Raw genomic sequence first — 18,111 nt, 5'->3', positions numbered from 1 at the left:
TAAAAACTCTGAAAAAAAATAATTTGCAAACCAGTGGTGATAGGGATAATTCCTTATGATTTTTAGTGGTTAATAACAGTAAATAATATAAGTTTATATGTTGACATAAGTCATCTTCCATAATACTGTATCTATAATACTGTTTTATAGTCTCCTATTTTTTATGACTTGTATTAACTTTCCAACTAAGTTACATGTTAATTCAATGGTTCAAAGACTTATGAAATGTGATATTTATCTATCTTAAATCAATATTTTACTCTCTAACTGAGTTGGTTCTCTTTTATTTAAGAGATAAAATATCTGACATTACATGTATATTTACTTAAATGGTTAAGTTTCCCTAACGATTCTAACTGTTTATGTGCATGGTTATATATATGATGTGTTTAAGAATTTTATTATTCTTCATCATGTCTAATGATCTATATTTAATTTGATTGTATAATAGATTAACCATGTCTTTATTCAATCTCTTAACCTCTATCTTGAATCAAAATAAACTAGAAGGCCCTAACTATGTGGACTGGAAACGTAATTTGGATAATGTTCTTACTGCTGAAGGCTTCAAATTTGCGTTGGTTGAGGAATGTCTTGTTAAGTCAGCTAAACCCACTAATGATGAAATTAAAGCCTACGATAAGTAGGTTAAGGCTGACCAGATAGCAATATGCTACATTCTTCCCTCCATGACAATTGTGTTGCAGCATCAATATCAATTCATGACTACTGGCTACGATATACTTGAATATCTCAAAGAGATGTTCAGTGAGAATAATCATGTTGCAAAGCAGATGGCTATAAAAGCTCTTATGACCACGAAAATGGTTGAAGGAACTTTGGTAAGGGAACATGTTCTTAAAATGATGAGTGTATTGAATGAGCTAGAAATTCTTGGTGTGGTTATTGATAAGAAATCTCAGGTTGAGATGGTTGTACAGACTCTGCCGAATAGTTTTCAACAGTTTTGCTTGAATTATAACATGAATAAAATGGATTTATCTCTGGCAAAAGTGTTGAATGAGTTGTCAGCGGCAGAATCTACCATTAAGCAACAAGCTCCTCTTATGGCATTGATGGTTAACAAACCTTCATCTTCGACTTCTAAGCCAAAAGGCAAAGAGAAAACAAAAGTCTCGTAAGATTTCAGGTGCTAATAGTGGTGTGGCTAAACCTAAGGGCAAGTGATATCATGCAAGTAACCTGGTCATTATAAGAAACAGTGTACCGACTACATACCAAAGATGCAGAAACAAGGTACATCTTTTTCATATGTCGTTGAAACATTTTTAGCGGTTGTTTCTACCCAATTTTAGGCTATAGATTTGGGAGCCACTAATCATATCTTCACATCTTTGCATAGGTTTCAGGAAATAAGTCTCCTAACTGAAAATGAATTAAACATGTTTTAAGCAAATGGGGAACCAGCACCAACCTTAGCTATAGGAAACATTTCATTTTGTTTAGTAGTTCTAGAGTTTTAAGCCTGAATAATGTTCTTTACATACCTTCTATAAGAAGGAATTTACTTTCAGTTTCAAGAATAATGGATGCTGGTTATAATATTTATTTTGCTAATAATTGTGCAATTACAAAGTTTAATAAGCATTATATTATTTCTTCTCCAATAATACATGATTTGTTTGGATTCGATGTTTCCCATGACATGCTACAAAAATGGAACTTAATAATGTTGATCTATCGCATAAAAGAAAACGTATTTTAGAATTGAGTGAAACATACTTATGGCACTTACGTCTAGGTCATATTAACTTAAATAGGATCCCATAATTAGTTTCTGATGGAACTTTGAGTTCATTGAAAGTTGAGGCACTTCCAACTTGTGAATCTTGTTTAGAAGGTAAAATGAGCAAGAGATATTTTCCTTCCAAAGGAAATAGAGTCGGTAATAAGTTAGAATTAATTCATACTAATTTGTGTGGTCCTATGAATGTACAAGAAAGAGGTAGTTTTGAGTATTTTGTGTTTTTCACATATGATTACTCAAAATATAAATACATTTATTTGTTGCGTCGTAAATCTGAATGCTTGTAAAAATTCAAAGAATTTAAGATGGAAACGGAAAAGCCACATAACAAACATATCCATACATTACGATCTGATCGTGGTGGTGAATACCTTTCTGCGGAATTCATTAAATACTTATCAAGACAAGGAATTATATCTCAATAGTATGCTCCGGGAACACCACAACAAAATGATATGGCAGAACGGTGAAATAGAACTCTTTTGTAAATGGTTAGATCAATGTTAAGTTATTTAGATTTGTCCTTTTCTTTTTGGGGTTATGTATTAGAAACTGCAAATCATATTCTGAACTTGGTTCCTTCAAAATCAGTACGTTCAACCCCATCTGAATTATGGAATGGCCGCAATCCTAGTCTATGACATATTCATGTTTGGGGTTGTCCAGCACATGTGCTAAAAGAAAAAATTGATAAATTGGAATCTAGGATAGAAGTGTGAATTTTTTTTAGATATCCAAAAGGGACGAAAAAGGGTTTATTTTATTGTCCTAAGGAACAGAAGGCAATTGACAAATGTCAGATTTCTTAAAGAGGATTATTTAATGAACCACATTCCTAGAAGTAAAATTATTTTATAGGAATTGAGCAATAATATAAAGAATAATGAAGCACAAGAACAAATTCCAAAAACTATTATTAATATACCACTGCATCAACGTAGTTGGAGAAATATCAATAGGAAAGATATTGCACAAGAGCAAACACTTGACATAAAACTACCTCAAAGTAGTGGGAGTAATGTTGAGCAATATGTAATTATAGAGAAAAACATTCAGGATAATGTTGAGAGACCTGTCATAGTGCAGGAAGACGTTCAAGGTGTTCAAAATTTAGCAGATCCTATAGTGACTAGTAATCGTAGTGGGAGAATTATTAGAAAATATTTATGATTTGCGCTACTGGGAGAATCATATGATAGAATCCCTGAGGAGCCTAATACAGAACCTCTTAATTATGCCGAAGCATTACATGATAAAGATGCTAAAATATGGATTGCTTCTATGAAATTTGAAATAGAGTCTATGCATTCCAATCAAGTCTGAGAACTTATAAAACCACCTACGGGAGTCAAATGCATTGTCTATAGATAGATCTATAAAAGTGCAAACTTTTAAGGCTAGTCTTGTTGCAAAAGGGTTTACTCAAAAGAAGAAATTAATTATGAGAAAAAAATTTCGTTGGTAACTATGCTTAAATCCATTAGGATTCTCTTATCCATTGTTGCTCATTATGATTATGAGATTTGGAAAATGGATATCAAGATAGTTTTCCTAAATAGAATTCTTAATGAGTTCATTTAAATGGAACAACCAGAAGGTTTCATGGAAAATGGTAATGAACATGTGTTGTAAACTTAAGAAATTCATTTACGGTTTGAAACAAACACCTAGAACATGGGATACTTGTTTTGATAATTCGATTAAGACTTTTGGTTTTGATTAATATGAAAGTGAGTCATGTGTTTATAAAAAATAGGATGGAGATAGAGTAGCATTTATTATTCTATACATAGATGACATTTTGCTCAGAGAAAATAATGTGAGCATGTTGAATTCTGTTAAGGAGTGGTTGTCCTCACATTTTGATATGAAATACTTGGAAGAAGCGGCTCATATCCTTGGGATCAATCTCATGCGAGATCGCAAACAAAGGATATTAGGCTTATCTCAAGCACTTTATATTGATACTATTCTTGCAAGGTTTGGAATACAAAATTCTAAAAAGGGATTCCTTCCTTTTAGGCATAGTATTACTCTATCAAAAGATCAGTCTCCTAAAATGACCGATGAGATAGAGAGAATGAAGGTAGTCCTTTATGCTTCTGCTGTAGGGAGCCTCATGTATGCTATGTTGTGCACTAGACCAGATATCTGGTTTGCTGTTGGCATAGTTAGCAGATTTTAGTCTAATCCTGGACAAGAACATTGGACTGTGGTTAGGTATTAATCAAGTACCTTAAAAGGACTAGGGATTACATGTTTGTTTTTCACTCTGGGGATCTTATACCTACTGGTATACTAATTTAGAATTTCAGTCAAATAAAGATTCTAGAAAATCTGCCTCAGGATATGTGTTTACTTTAGGAAGTGGAGCCATTATTTGGAGGAGTATCAAGCAATCATTTGTTGCTGATTCCACTATAGAAGTCGAATATTTCGCTGCATCTGAGGAGGGTAAAGAGGTTGTTTGGCTCGGTAACTTTCTAAAAGAGCTTGGAATTATTCCTTCAGTGCAAACACCACTACCACTTTACAGTGAAAATAGTGGTGCAGTTACAAACACAAAATAACCACAAAGCCATAAAATAAGTAAGAATATTGATTGAAAATATCACTTGATTCAGGAAATAACTCAAAGGGGTAATGTAAGAGTTTTGAAGATTGAGTCGAAGAACAATTTGGTGGATCCATTTACAAAGGGCTTACTCAAAAGGTTTTTGATAAGCATGTGGAAGAAATGAGTGTTAAAATTGTACGTTCATGGTAACGAATTTAAGTGGGAAATTATTGGGATATACTATTAACTATGTAGTTTGTGTTATAGTATTATATTTTCGTCTCATGTAAAGACACTTTCTTATATTAATAAAATCTTTATTTGAACAGATCATTGTAAACATGTGTGTCCTTTACTTATATAGAGGACAATTTTGTGTATGGAGTATTTTAACTCAGGCACGGAAGATTAAAATTATCGGTTCATATAAGTAATAAATTAATGTTCACAATCAAAGATGAGGTAGGACAAACATCTTGATAATTGTAGCACAAAATTAAATATAATTTGATCTTAACTATGAGAATGGTAATAGTCCAACTATTTGTGCTAGTACATTTCGTATGTATTGAATGGACTAATTAAAAATATACGTTTATGTTCTAAATATTAATAAATGATTTCTCTAGTCCATTACATGTACTTATACTCTTAATCTTAATATAATTATTATGATCTATGTGGTTTGATTTGTCATTTTAATCTATTAAAAGGTGAGACTCTTTTATGAGTCAATATATTCCTAATAGGTTGGATGATGACAAATTACTTAGTGAAATATTAATTAGTTGATAGAACCATGTCTCGTACTTGAGATAGAAGACATCCCTTTATGATTTCTTATAAGTTTTCACATGAAAACCCTGCAGGTGAATTTTATATCCATTATGTTAAATAAGTTAATCATTATAAATAAAGGATTAAATTAATCAATGAGTTAAATTTTTCAGAGAATTTTGATTTAATTGATTAGTGTTGGTAATTCTAACATAGGGAGTTAAATAAGATGTAATGGTAGATTTCGAAATTAAACCGAGAAGTGCAATTACAGATTTTTAGTGAAATAATTTGTAATTTATTGTGATATGATAATTTTTTCTTTACCAAATTAATATCATAATTGGAAGCCTCAGTTAATAATTTTGCGGTCCCTAGTATGCGTGATTAACTAATCCATTTTGAAAAGGAAAAGGATTATTTTTAGAAGAAGTAATATTATTGGTCTTCTATATAAAATGTCTTTAATATCAACAAACAAGATTTTTAAAGACCAATTAAAGAGCTAAAAACCTTTTGCCTTTAATGGGGCTAATTAAGGAAAAACATTTTGTTCATTATAGTGCCATTAAGGTGGAAATAATGGGACAAAATCATTTGTCTTTTCCCTTTACCTCTTCAATGGAAGATTGGATAAAGAAGGGTGTCTTTTTCAGCAAAATATGATAATCTTTTTCAGTAAAAAATAAGTCACTTGACCACATAAGTATTAATTAAAAGAGTTAATCAGGAAGTAATAGAAGACATCAGACCTAACAAACAAGGTGTTGGACGAATTGTGTGAAAGATTCAAGAGGTAAGTTTTTTAATTGTCGTTTTGATTACGTTATCTAGATTATATGTAAGTTATATTATTTCTAGTAAATCGTTGCTTTCGTTGTGCATGCTCTAATAGATATCTTATCCAAAAAAAAAAAACTACATGTGGTGACAATTGTCAATCATATTTTCAACATTCTTGCTGTTACATATTTGAAAATAAAGCTCGCTTTTAACCCTGTAAAGGACTCAAATATGTTTAACCCAAAATCTCCATTTTTAAGCATGTCAAGTAGCAATGATATATGAAGATCGTCTGAAGAAGAAGGATCAAGAATATTTCTCCAAAAATCAAGACAGAAAAGGAGATTTGTTAGGGTTTTTTTCCTGATTTTCTTACCAAATTTATGTTTTATTTTCTTAGAAGGAAAATAAAAGTAATACCAAAATTAATTTTACTTTTCCTAAAGGAAAAAATAAAAAGTCTTCCATATTTTGGAAATCTCTTTCTTGGAGGAAAGATTTTGGATACAATAACGCAATAGTATCCGCAATGTAGTTCTTAAAGAGTTTTTGTTTAGGGAGATATTTTCTCCCAATAGGTTTTGTATTTTTTTAATATTCATTTTTCATATGTAGGTCATTTGACCAAATCATATTAATAATATGGTTTTAGTATGTTTTTTTTTGTTGTCTGAATTATCGCCTTTATGATTTTCAAACTTTATACTTCTGCATGACGCCCTCTCGCTTTTGAACCCAATAATTTGGAGGGGTTCAACTAGCATCGAATGTTTATGCGTTACTTGACTAATTTAATAAACACCAACCCAAATAACATAACCTGGGATATGTTTGAGCTAATAAGACCCAAACGATGATAATTTTAAATAATATGAAAGGAAGAAAGTGAGAGAACTGACCATAAGGTCGCTTTAAACCACAAATATTACAAAAGTTAGCTCATCAAACACATAAATACATAAGGCCAACATGTCCAAAAACCATGAATACAACTATCTCAATTACCCTTAATAAACATCTTCAAGCCTCTAAGATGAAGAAGCACTAACAACTAAATGGAAAAGGGACCCGACATACCCCTAAGTTATGCAAAGTAGAAGAGGACTTCAAACTCAGCAACAGAAAAAAGGATCATACCAATCATCATTTGAACTCAACCACATGCAATAAGGATCATTGTCTACCTGATAACCTGCAGGTATGAATATAGTGATGAATGTACATACATGAAAGGTTTAAGGATAATTTGAGCATGCTTACTGGCTGCTAAAACTATATATGTTATAGAGTGTTTTATATACTTAGAATGGAGAGTCAGAGGTTAGGTCAAACATTCTTAATTGTTCATAACTTAAAATTTGAAGCCATAATCAATTAACAATTAACTTAACTAAATTGAGCTGCTAATATTAACCAATATATAACGTACTCAGCGAGAAGAGTCCGGAATTACTAACATATAATTTAAAAACACCTGAGACAAATTATAGAATAATAATAATAATGAAATAACAACCTAACCGCCCCACTAGGATTGACATAAATAAAGTAAACGAACATATCAAAAATATCAAATTCGATATTGAAAGCCTCAAGTTTCAAGAAAGTACAATGAACCATTATGTAAGAGTTTAAATAACCAATTTCACCCCATATGTACATCATGCCATCACATCAAGTATAATTAAATATCAAGAAGGACCGAAGCCTTCTATCAAGAAGGATCAAAACCCAATAATCAAGAGAATGAAGAATAATATCAAAAATGGAGAAGTATTAAATTGAATATTTAATGACTCAAGTATATAGAAAGCTCAAAGAACTAGTTAACAATAGGTCAAGTAACTAGTTTCACCCAATATATACATTATGTTGTCACACCAAGCATAATCAAATATCAAGATTAACTTAATCCCTATATCAAGTAGGGTCAAATTCCAGTATTAAGAAGGATCCAAGACCTATATCAAGTAGGGTCAAAACCCAATAATCATGAGAGTCAAGAACCATATTTAAAATGACATTCTAGTTTGTTCTTAAAATGGACAACTTTAGTAATTAAGACAAACCACATATCCATAATCAAGATAGCGAAAGATCCGAATCAAGAGAAATGTTAATAGTAACAAAGTCACATCCACAATAAGGACAAAGTCCTAACAAGAATTCAAAGCAATCAAGCAATCCCATACAATTGGGGGAGTTAAACAATGGTCTTGTAAGACTTCAAGGATACCAACATGACAATATGAGGCTACAAGAAGGTAGCCAAGATACCAAGATGGTATTACAAATACTTTAGTAGTTAATAGAGTATCTGTTCAAGGTAATGCACAAACCTTAGTGTTTTAACACAAATAATCCTATCATAGCTTGAAGAATGCAAATCATAATCCAATACGATTGTTTCATGTTCCTTTGCTTGTGAACGAATATTTACAACCTTGAACACACAATTACATACCTTTTAATTTCTAGTGACTCCATCCTTAGTTAGTATAAATCAAGATTAAATTCAAAATTAAGCCTAGCTTGCACAAATTTCACTAAATCCCAAAAATAATATACTTGGACAGCCCACTGCCTTGTGTTGTAACCTAGTTGTGAATAGGTAAATGGCAAATCCAAGCTTCATATATATATATATATATATATATATATATATATGGGTTGCAAATAGTTTCGAATCATCGCAACATACATTTTTTACAAAGAGATATCATCAAAATGCTACCAGTAGCACATAGGGAATTTCTAAATTGAAAAACCAGGCAAAACTTGTCCTCTATTGCATCTCCTAGTTCGATCCTATAACAACAAACTAGATTTTTTCAAAAATAAAAGATGTAGAGCTATGTGTTAGCTTTTCAAAATATATTTATTTACTCAATATAAAGCTTTACATAACATGATATGCTATATTTACTAAACACTATACAACTATAAAATATGTTGAAGTTGCTTACGTAGAGTTATATCATATATCAAAACCCCGACATTTCCTCGATTGTAGCTTTATATCGCACATCAACTATCCTTATGACTAGACTTCACCAATTTATTTACTTTTTAATTAGACATCAAATCAATGTCATCCGACACTACAAGAAAAATAACATATAAGGAAGGAAAATCTGGTCCCAAAAAGTCCAAATCTTGTCCTAATTGGTCTTTTAGGATGGAAAAAAACTGGTCGCATCCCGTCCTAACAGGCTCCGCCGCTAAAGCTCAATAGCGATGAGTCAACAAAGCTGGTTCTTAAAATCTTTTTGAGATGGTAAAAAACATGATCCTAATTATCTTTTAGCGATGGTATATCTAATCCCAATCAACTAACTACCTGGTCGTAATTATCCTTTTGCGACGATATACCTCATCCCAAATTGACTATCTACCTAGTTGTAATTATCTTTTAGCGACGGTATATCCTGTCCCAAATAGACTAACTACCTGGTCATAATTATCTTTTTGTGACGATATATCTCATCCCAATAGATTAACTACTTGGTCATAATCATCTTTTAGCGATGGTGACAAATAGACTAACTACCTGGTCATAATTATCTTTTTGTGACGATATATCTCATCCCAATAGATTAACTACTTGGTCATAATCATCTTTTAGCGATGGTTTATCTTATCTCAAATAGACTAACTACCTGGTCCTTAATTATCTTTTAGGGATGAGAAATACTTGATCCTAAATTATCCTTTAGATGAGAAAAATTATTTTCCTATATCAACCTTTAAGGACAAACAACATCGTTGTCGTACATCAACTTTTAAAGACGAGCGATATTCTAGTCCTAGATAAAATTGATATCTTGAATCTCGATACAAAAACATGATATAATTAGAGACCAGAAAACTTAGTTAACATTTAGAGACGAGCAACTAACTCGGCCAGCATGCCATGAATTGCTCACCTTTTCAAATCTATATTTTTTTCCCAATATCAAAACAGATTACTCCTAAATGATTACATTTTGAATTAAGCTACAAATATCAAAAAAACATTTGAGATGAAATTATTCATCAACACTAGAATAGAAGGTGCATTTAAGCTTGGTATCAGTTTTCACAAATTTGCTTAATCTTCTAGGTAGGCCCAGTCTTGAGTGCATAATCTAAATCAACGATCAAGTCATTGACATCTTCAATCCCAATTGAAATTCTGACCAGATCCTCAGTAAGACCTCAAGCCTATCGTACTTAAGTTGGTCTGCTTGCATGGGACATGAAGAAAGGAAAGCTTATGAGCGACTTGACGTTTCCTGCAAATTTTTAGGATCATATAACACGTTTGGATAGCAAAAAAAGGAAAATTTAAATGGAAGACTAGGTACATAATAAATGGCATCCATATAGGTATAGATTTGAATTAAATATGAAACATAAGATCTTGTATAACATGAACAAGAGAGGTTATTTAATGAATCATTTGTGTCACTCGGTACCATACCATTGTCCTGTGGAAAAGTTCAAAAGGTCAAATTATTCAAGTGCCATGCAGATGTTTACAATCAAGAGTTATTGCAATTTTCATCTTCATTCGACATCCCCATTTGTTCTCTCCCCTAGTATAAAACAAAATCTACAATCATAATTGAAGCTGAAATTCTGATCTCCAGCTAGTTTATCCTAAAAACAACCGAAAGGCCTAAATAATTGTCTACGTCTATTTCTCTTTCCACTAAAAGTATTCTATGGATAGCAATATACTTGAGTTAAGTTGGATATGAACTAGTTCAACACACGATCTCCTAGTCTTTTTGTTAGATTTAGAGTTAAAATGCTCCACATCTAGGTTATTTTACCTATCCTTGATAGCACTAGTGTCGAAGTACATTGCCCATGCTTCCATCTCTTTCTGCATTATTCATTCTTACAGTTTCTTATTACACAGTGTTTTCAAAAAGCAACATTGTTTTGACACTTCTTAATAATCTGTCTATTCCACACAAAGGAGCAGACACATTTGAGAAGAAACACTGTTCTCTTATGAGATTTTAATCCCCGCTAGAATATAGTTTCAGCCTTCCCAAGGCAAACAATATTGCATATTTAAAATCATTAACAAGAAAAAGAGAGGCCAAAATCATGTATTGTACACTTTGATAAGAAAAAATGATTTTAGGTATCTGAAAAAGTAATTTAGAATAAGATGAAACTAACCAAAACTGACAGTAATGCTGATGTATTTGGTAGCATCAGCAATATGCTTCGACTGTGCCAAAGAACTTGTCAGAAAACTCAGGACTGATCCTGTGCCCTTAGCCTACAAGTTGATCGAGAATCAGGCACGTATCTTTCAAGGGAAAGCTCGGAATTTCCAAAAATGTTGTTGCACACGCATCAGGAGGGCCTAACATGTATACGGTGACATTTTTCCGAGCTATGGATTCAAGTTATCATCAAGCTATATATGTTGTTTGTTTGATTACCTGAAGAGTCTAGTCTTCTTTCTTTCTGTTGAACAACGTCTCAAAGTTGACATTTTCCCAAAACCTTACACACATGATGATAACAGAAATAAGTGTTGAAACTGATTTTATAGATAAACAGTTACGTGTATGGATAAAATTTTTGAATGTGATTATTAAAAATCGATGTATTTGGTAGAAAATGCTGATAACACTTTGGTTAGAATAGTAGAAACGGCCTTTAGATGGAAAAAAGGACAAATATTGTAGTAGAATAAAAGATGCTATGCTGCAGAATGATAAGTTTTGACAATGTTTATAAATAAATGTTACCTCCCATATATCGTGATCAGTGTGCTCTGACAAGGGGTCAAGATTGCATCTAACAGTACCGCTAAAAAACGTAGGATCTTGTGGAATAATAGATAAAGAAGATCGAAGATCATGAATACCGATTGTTGAAATATTTAGTCCATCTATGATGATTCTTCCTTCCGTTGGCTCTACCAAGCAAAACAAGGCACTAATAAGAGTTGTTTTGCCACTACCTGCCCTGCCAATAATTCCAACTTTATATCCACCTTCAATTATGCAGCTAATGCTTTGTAGAACTAGTGGAGTGCTCGGTTGATATCTAACCTGGAATATAAATTTTATGTGATCTTTGTTCTACATCGATGAATAAAGAAAGATGGAAAACTAAGGAATTTGGATACTAACCTTTAAATCAACAATCTCCACTTTACCAGTGGAAGGAAAAGAGGGATCAGGTCTATTGCCTTGTATTATTTCAAGCCGTTCACTAGGAATATGCATGTATTTCTCTAGTCTTTCTATTGAAATGATGGAGTTTTCTAGCATGCGCTGGTTTTGGAATGAAGCAACTAGAAATACATTTAAGGAAAGAGCGTACGACAGAGCCATGCCAATATATCTTGAAAATCAAATGCCAAAGTCTTAGTATATGAATCAACTTTATTTTGTTCTAGTTTTGCTGCATGATGTAATGAACTTCATTACCTAAGTCAGAAGCTTCGAAGGGAAGTAAAACCATGGCTAAGGCCGACTATGAGAGGACTATTGTGCAGAGAATTTCTAGACGTTGGATCAACCACTCGGTTGCTGAAAAGCTGAGGAAAAATGATATTACATTTCTATCAACAAGGTGCGTATATTCTGTGCAAAAACGGTCCTTCTCGAAAGCTCTTATAGTCATTGCTCCTGTTATGGCTTCAGCAAGATTGCTAGCAACCAATGACCTTCTTGTGCCATCAATTCTCATGAGTTTCTTTGCTGAAGCAAAGTAAAATCTCTGTGCAGAACATCAAAATAGTGGACTAAAAGTTTTAGCAGGCAGTCGATATAAGGACTAGTAATGAATTATGAGTAGGTAATATGTGCACCTGTAAAATCACTTTCATATAAATTGTTGGTATAATAACAACTGATAAATGTTTTCTTCTGAGCTTTTGGTCCTTCCTTGGGGAGCACACCACCGACTACTCTTACTTTTAGTTGCTTCGCCATGTGCATGAATAAGATTTTGAAACTCTTCACTATATAGAAGCAACTGATCAAAGAAAGCTGACTGCATGATGTTCCCTTCGGACACTAGCTTTTGGCAAAATAGAATTTTGTTAAATCCCATACTTGCATAAAAAACATCTAAATAAGTGCGGCAAATAAGGTCATCGTAATGGAGAAGAAGTTTGAAATTATTAATTACAAGATCATTATGCATAGTAAGTTAGATTAGGCTATCCAGAATATATTACTAACCAATATTGAATCAAATGTAGGAAGGAAATCTACTTGATGAGTCACAAGCAAGACTATCTTTCCAGAAAGAGCTCCTATGACATAATCCTAATAGCATTCCAAGTTAGCAATTTTACAAATGTTTTCAGTCTTTAGTTTGTCAAAATGAATGTTCTTACATTAAACAGACAGGTTGAGGCATGTGCATCAACTGCGCTGGATGGATCGTCCAACAGTTATATGTCAGAATCTTGATACAGTGCACATGCCAGCTGAACTTATTACTTCTGTCCACCACTGAGGTTAACACCCCTTTCTCCAATAATTGTGTGGTCACCAAAAGAAAGCATTTCAAGGTCCTCGACAAGAGAACACCTTTCAAGTACTTCTTGGTATTTGATCTGATCGGTGGAACCAAAAAGTATGTTTTTCCTTATTATTCCTGTATGTTTTTCCTTATTATTCCTGTCTAAATCCATGCATTCTGAGAAACGTATGCCACCATTCCATAAACTTGAACCTGAAAATTGAGAAGCCAATAAAACAGGTTTATCATTTGCTAAGATCTAAGTATTATAGAAAAATTTGACAGTTAAAACAGAATGAGAAGTTGACGTAAAAAACTTACCAGGCCATCAACATATGGAACCTCTCCGAGGATTACAGCTAAAAGAGTTGATTTACCAGAACCAACCTCTCCGCAGATGGCTAGCTTTTTCCCTTGTTTAACGTGATGCTTTACACTTTTCACTGCAGGATTAGGAGAACTTGCAACCCATGATATCCCATTGGACTTAATGATTATGGAAGGCTCAAGTTCCTTCCCCCGGTACTTCTAATCAATACGTCTGTTTTGCAACTCGGGAGCCTCAAGAAATTTAACAATTCGAGATACGGAGACTTTTGCTTCTATGAATACTTAAAGAATATCAAGAACTAACCTAACTGGTTCCTGAATAATGCGTAAAGTGGCAAGAAATGTGAAGACATTAGTGGTATTAAGAGGTACTTTGAGTAAGTAGCAAGACCAGAAAGTAACTGCGGACACAATGATTGGCGTTGACAAAAACAAAACCAGGTAATAGCCTTTCTGCATCTGCACTGCTGATAACCATCAGTATTCTTCTTCTCTTAGCTTTTCAATGGCATTCTCCAAATGTTTCTCACACACATACAACTTCAACACTTTAATACTAGTAAGGGATTCTGTTATGGCCTTTAGCATTTTGTCTTGTGCAACCATAAGCTCTGTCAAGTACTTATGCTGATATTTGGCAACCAGAGAATTTCCTAGCATACTTGCTACAACTAATAGTAGAGCTGGTACGGTAATGACTCTTGGTAAATAAGGTAATGACTCATCCCCAATCACAACGATGAATAAACAGAAGACAAATGGTGTTTTTATGCTAGAGCTGATGACAACATTCTCAAGTACCAAATTAATCAGAAAGTAATCATAGTATTCAAGAATTAGACATACCCAGAACAATATAAATAAAATTATACCAAACCAGATGAAAAAGACACCAGATTCATTGATTCTAACGCAAACTAACGCCAGATTCATGATAAAACACAAAACAAGTTGGAGAGGAAAAGTAAGCTAGGAAAAGTATGGGGTATTACATTATCTCCCCCTTGTTAACATTCGTTCTCGAATGGGACTAGTTAAACTGTAGATACTGAGGGACTGAGTCTATATGCTGGCATGCATAACTGAAACTAGATGTATGACTAAATCTAAAACAGACTGAGTGACTGAACTAATATGTGAGTACATGAATTTACATGAAGATACTTATATGGCTGAATGTGAGATCGGAAAAGAATTGAATTAAGGAAGACTGTTACCTTTGGCTGAATCTGAGTTCGTGGAGAAAAGATGTGGATACTTGGTACGAATGTCTGCTTCTGCTTTCCACGTAGCACCCTCAACGAACTGATTTCGTCACAGAACTTTGACCAAGGGAACTTCTTTGTTCCTTAGTCTACGGATTGATGATCAAGAATCTCTACTGGAACTTCTTCGTATGAGAGGTTATTTTAAATATCTGTACTTTATAGAGGGACTATAACGGATGAATTATCCATGCAATTCTTTAATAAGGACACTTCGAACACTGGATGAACTGATGACAAGTTTGTGGGTAGCTCAAGCTCATACGCTACCTTCCCAACATAACTCAAAATCCTGTAGGGGCCTACATATCATGGACTAAGATTACCCTTTTTGCCAAATATCTTCACCCCCCTCATAGATGAAACCTTCAAATACACAAGCTCATCTACTTCAAACTCAAGATCTCTTCTTCTTATGTCTGCATAAGATTTCTGATGACTCTGAGCTGTTTTCTATCTCTCTCGAATCAACTGAACTTTCTACATTGCTTCAAACACCATATATGGACCATTCAAAGTGGTCTCACCCACTTCGAACCAACCTACTGGTGATCTACACCTCCACCCATACAGAGCTTCAAACGGGGCTATCTGAATACTAGAATAGTAACTATTATTATAGGTGAACTCTATCAATGACAAGTGGTCATCCCAACTGCCTTTGAAGTCAAGAACTTATGCCCTCAATATATCCTCTAAGTTATGTATGGTCGTCTCTACCTGATTATCTGTCTACGGATAAAAAGTTGAATTGAGATAAACTTGGGTACTAAGACCCTTCTGAAAGGCTTTCCAAAACTGGGAGGTAATCTAAGTACCCCTATTAGAGATGATAGAAAAAGGAACTCCATGTAATCTAACCAACTCTCTGATATACAGCTTAGCATGATCTTCAGCTGTGTAGGACGTGTGAACTGGCAAGAAATGAGCTGATTTAGTCTATCTGTCTACTATAACCCAAATCAAATTATGCTGACGACGCGAATGTGGTAATCCAGTCACAATGTCCATATTCACCTTTTCCCACTTCCAAGTGGGAATACCAAACTCCTGCAACGTACCACCAGGTCTTTAGTATTTAACCTTAACCTGTTGACAAGTCATATACTTAGCTACAAACTCTGCTATATCTTTCTTCATACCACTCCACCAATAGACTTCCCGCAAGTCGTGGTATATCTTGGTGGCTCCCGGATGAATAAAATAACGTGCACCATGCACTTTTGAGATAATTTGCTACCCCAAGTAATCAACACATAACACACACAATCTACTCTGGTATCGCAACATACTATCTCCCCATTGGGAGAAAACCTCTATCTTTTGGTCTTTAACTGACCCCTTCAGTTTGACCAAACTAGTATCCTTATCTTGCTTCTCTTTTACTTTAGAAACTAGAGAAGATTCTGAACTACTCTAAACCCAAACATTCCCATCATCTGAGTCAACCAACCTCACACCTAATCTAGCTAACCTGTGAACTTCCTGAACTATTTTTCCTTTATTATTCTCCACGTGAGCAACACTGCCCATGGACAATCTACTAAGGGCATCTGCCACTACATTGGCCTTGCCTGGATGATATAACACGCTCATATCATAATCCTTCAACAATTCTAACCACCTTCTCTGATGAAGATTTAACTCTCTTTGAGTAAAACATACTGCAAACTTTTATGATCCGTGAACACATTAGCATGCACCCCATAAAGATAGTGCCTCCAGATTTTCAAGGAAAACACCATTGCAGCTATCTCAAGGTCATGGGTAGGGTAGTTCTTTTTGTGAGAATTAAGTTGTCTTGATAACACTCAAATTACACCTCTCTTACGAGAGAGTAAGCGGTCGTTGTCAAATATATAACCCAACTAGGTTGGGGTTGAATCCCACAGGGAATATGGTGTTAATTAAGTTGTATGCAGATTAGTTAACTTGTAATCATTCATTTCTATAAAATAAATAGTGGGGATTTGATTCAGTTCACAAATTAATGGTTTCATTTTAACAAGATGAAATATGTGTAATCGTATTCAAATTTAGAGAAATAGCAAGCTAGGGTTATATCCACCTTGTAGTTTTTAATACTTACTAACTATAGGATTTCTGAATTCATACATGCATCGTGCTTATAGAGAAACGTATTGTATTTAATAACATCATCCTAGTGTTTCTCAACCATCAAGGACTAATTTACTTCAGTTCTCTCAAATCAAAAGTGTTCACAAAAAATAATACGAAATCTCTAAGTAGTTAATTCTGCTAAGGCATTAACTTATGAAATAGGGGTTGGTAATCCTATTTTCTTGTCACTACTCTCTTTTTCGAACAACAACCTTTCTTTCAAACAAGATACGTTTAAGGCATATCCTCTATGTTTGCAACCACCAAAATTCAAGATAAGCGAAGAGAGTACGATATAAACAAGTCAATGCATAATGAATTCAAAATGCAAAGTGATAGATTGTATGCTACAAGGCTTCCATAATCCTAACTAATAAACTTAGATACTCATGAATAAAACGAAAACCACAATAGAAATATTCATCATACCAAAAACTAGAAGATGATCTTGGTGTGCGAATAGTGAAAGCAAGAGAGAACGTTTTTCTCTCTCTCCTCAAGCTAAGACACCTTTCTCCTCTCTCAGAATAATACAGAATAATTCAATAATGAATAAAAATTCAGCATTAAGCCTTTTAATAATCTCTTCTCGCATAATTGCCTTCTAAGTCCCTGAACTAATTATAAATGACAAACTAGTCTTGGACATAGTTTCTAGGCGCCACATTTGGTCCAGATTACTACTTTCTCTTGTGTCATATGTCATCTGCATTCCATAGTCCCATAATGTCTCCATCTACCTCATTAATACCTGAAATCATGCTAATCACATCGATTAGCTCAATTACATAGAAGTAGAGTAAAAACATAAGAAACTAGGCACTTTGTTCTCTAAACATAGCTAAAATATGGATAAATTATGGTGCTTAGGCGTATAAATACACCCAAGATCACCACCCCACACTTAAAGCTTTGTTCGTCCTTGAACAACATATCTATTTATGCATACTACACAAGCCTTAGCACCCACAATGGAAAACAAGATAATCAAATAGGCTCACACAAAAATTATGAACAAGAAG

General features: G+C 33.7%; 1 pseudogene; it reads right to left on the bottom strand.

Moving 5' to 3' along the window:
- Positions 1–6,997: 6,997 nt before the first annotated feature.
- Positions 6,998–14,636, bottom strand: LOC107865267 (annotated as a pseudogene).
- Between the last annotated feature and the right edge of the window lie 3,475 nt (positions 14,637–18,111).

Source organism: Capsicum annuum, chromosome 3 (assembly GCF_002878395.1).
Source record: "Capsicum annuum cultivar UCD-10X-F1 chromosome 3, UCD10Xv1.1, whole genome shotgun sequence".
In the NCBI taxonomy this organism is placed as follows: domain Eukaryota; kingdom Viridiplantae; phylum Streptophyta; class Magnoliopsida; order Solanales; family Solanaceae; genus Capsicum; species Capsicum annuum.
This window is presented reverse-complemented; position numbering and strand designations above follow the sequence as displayed.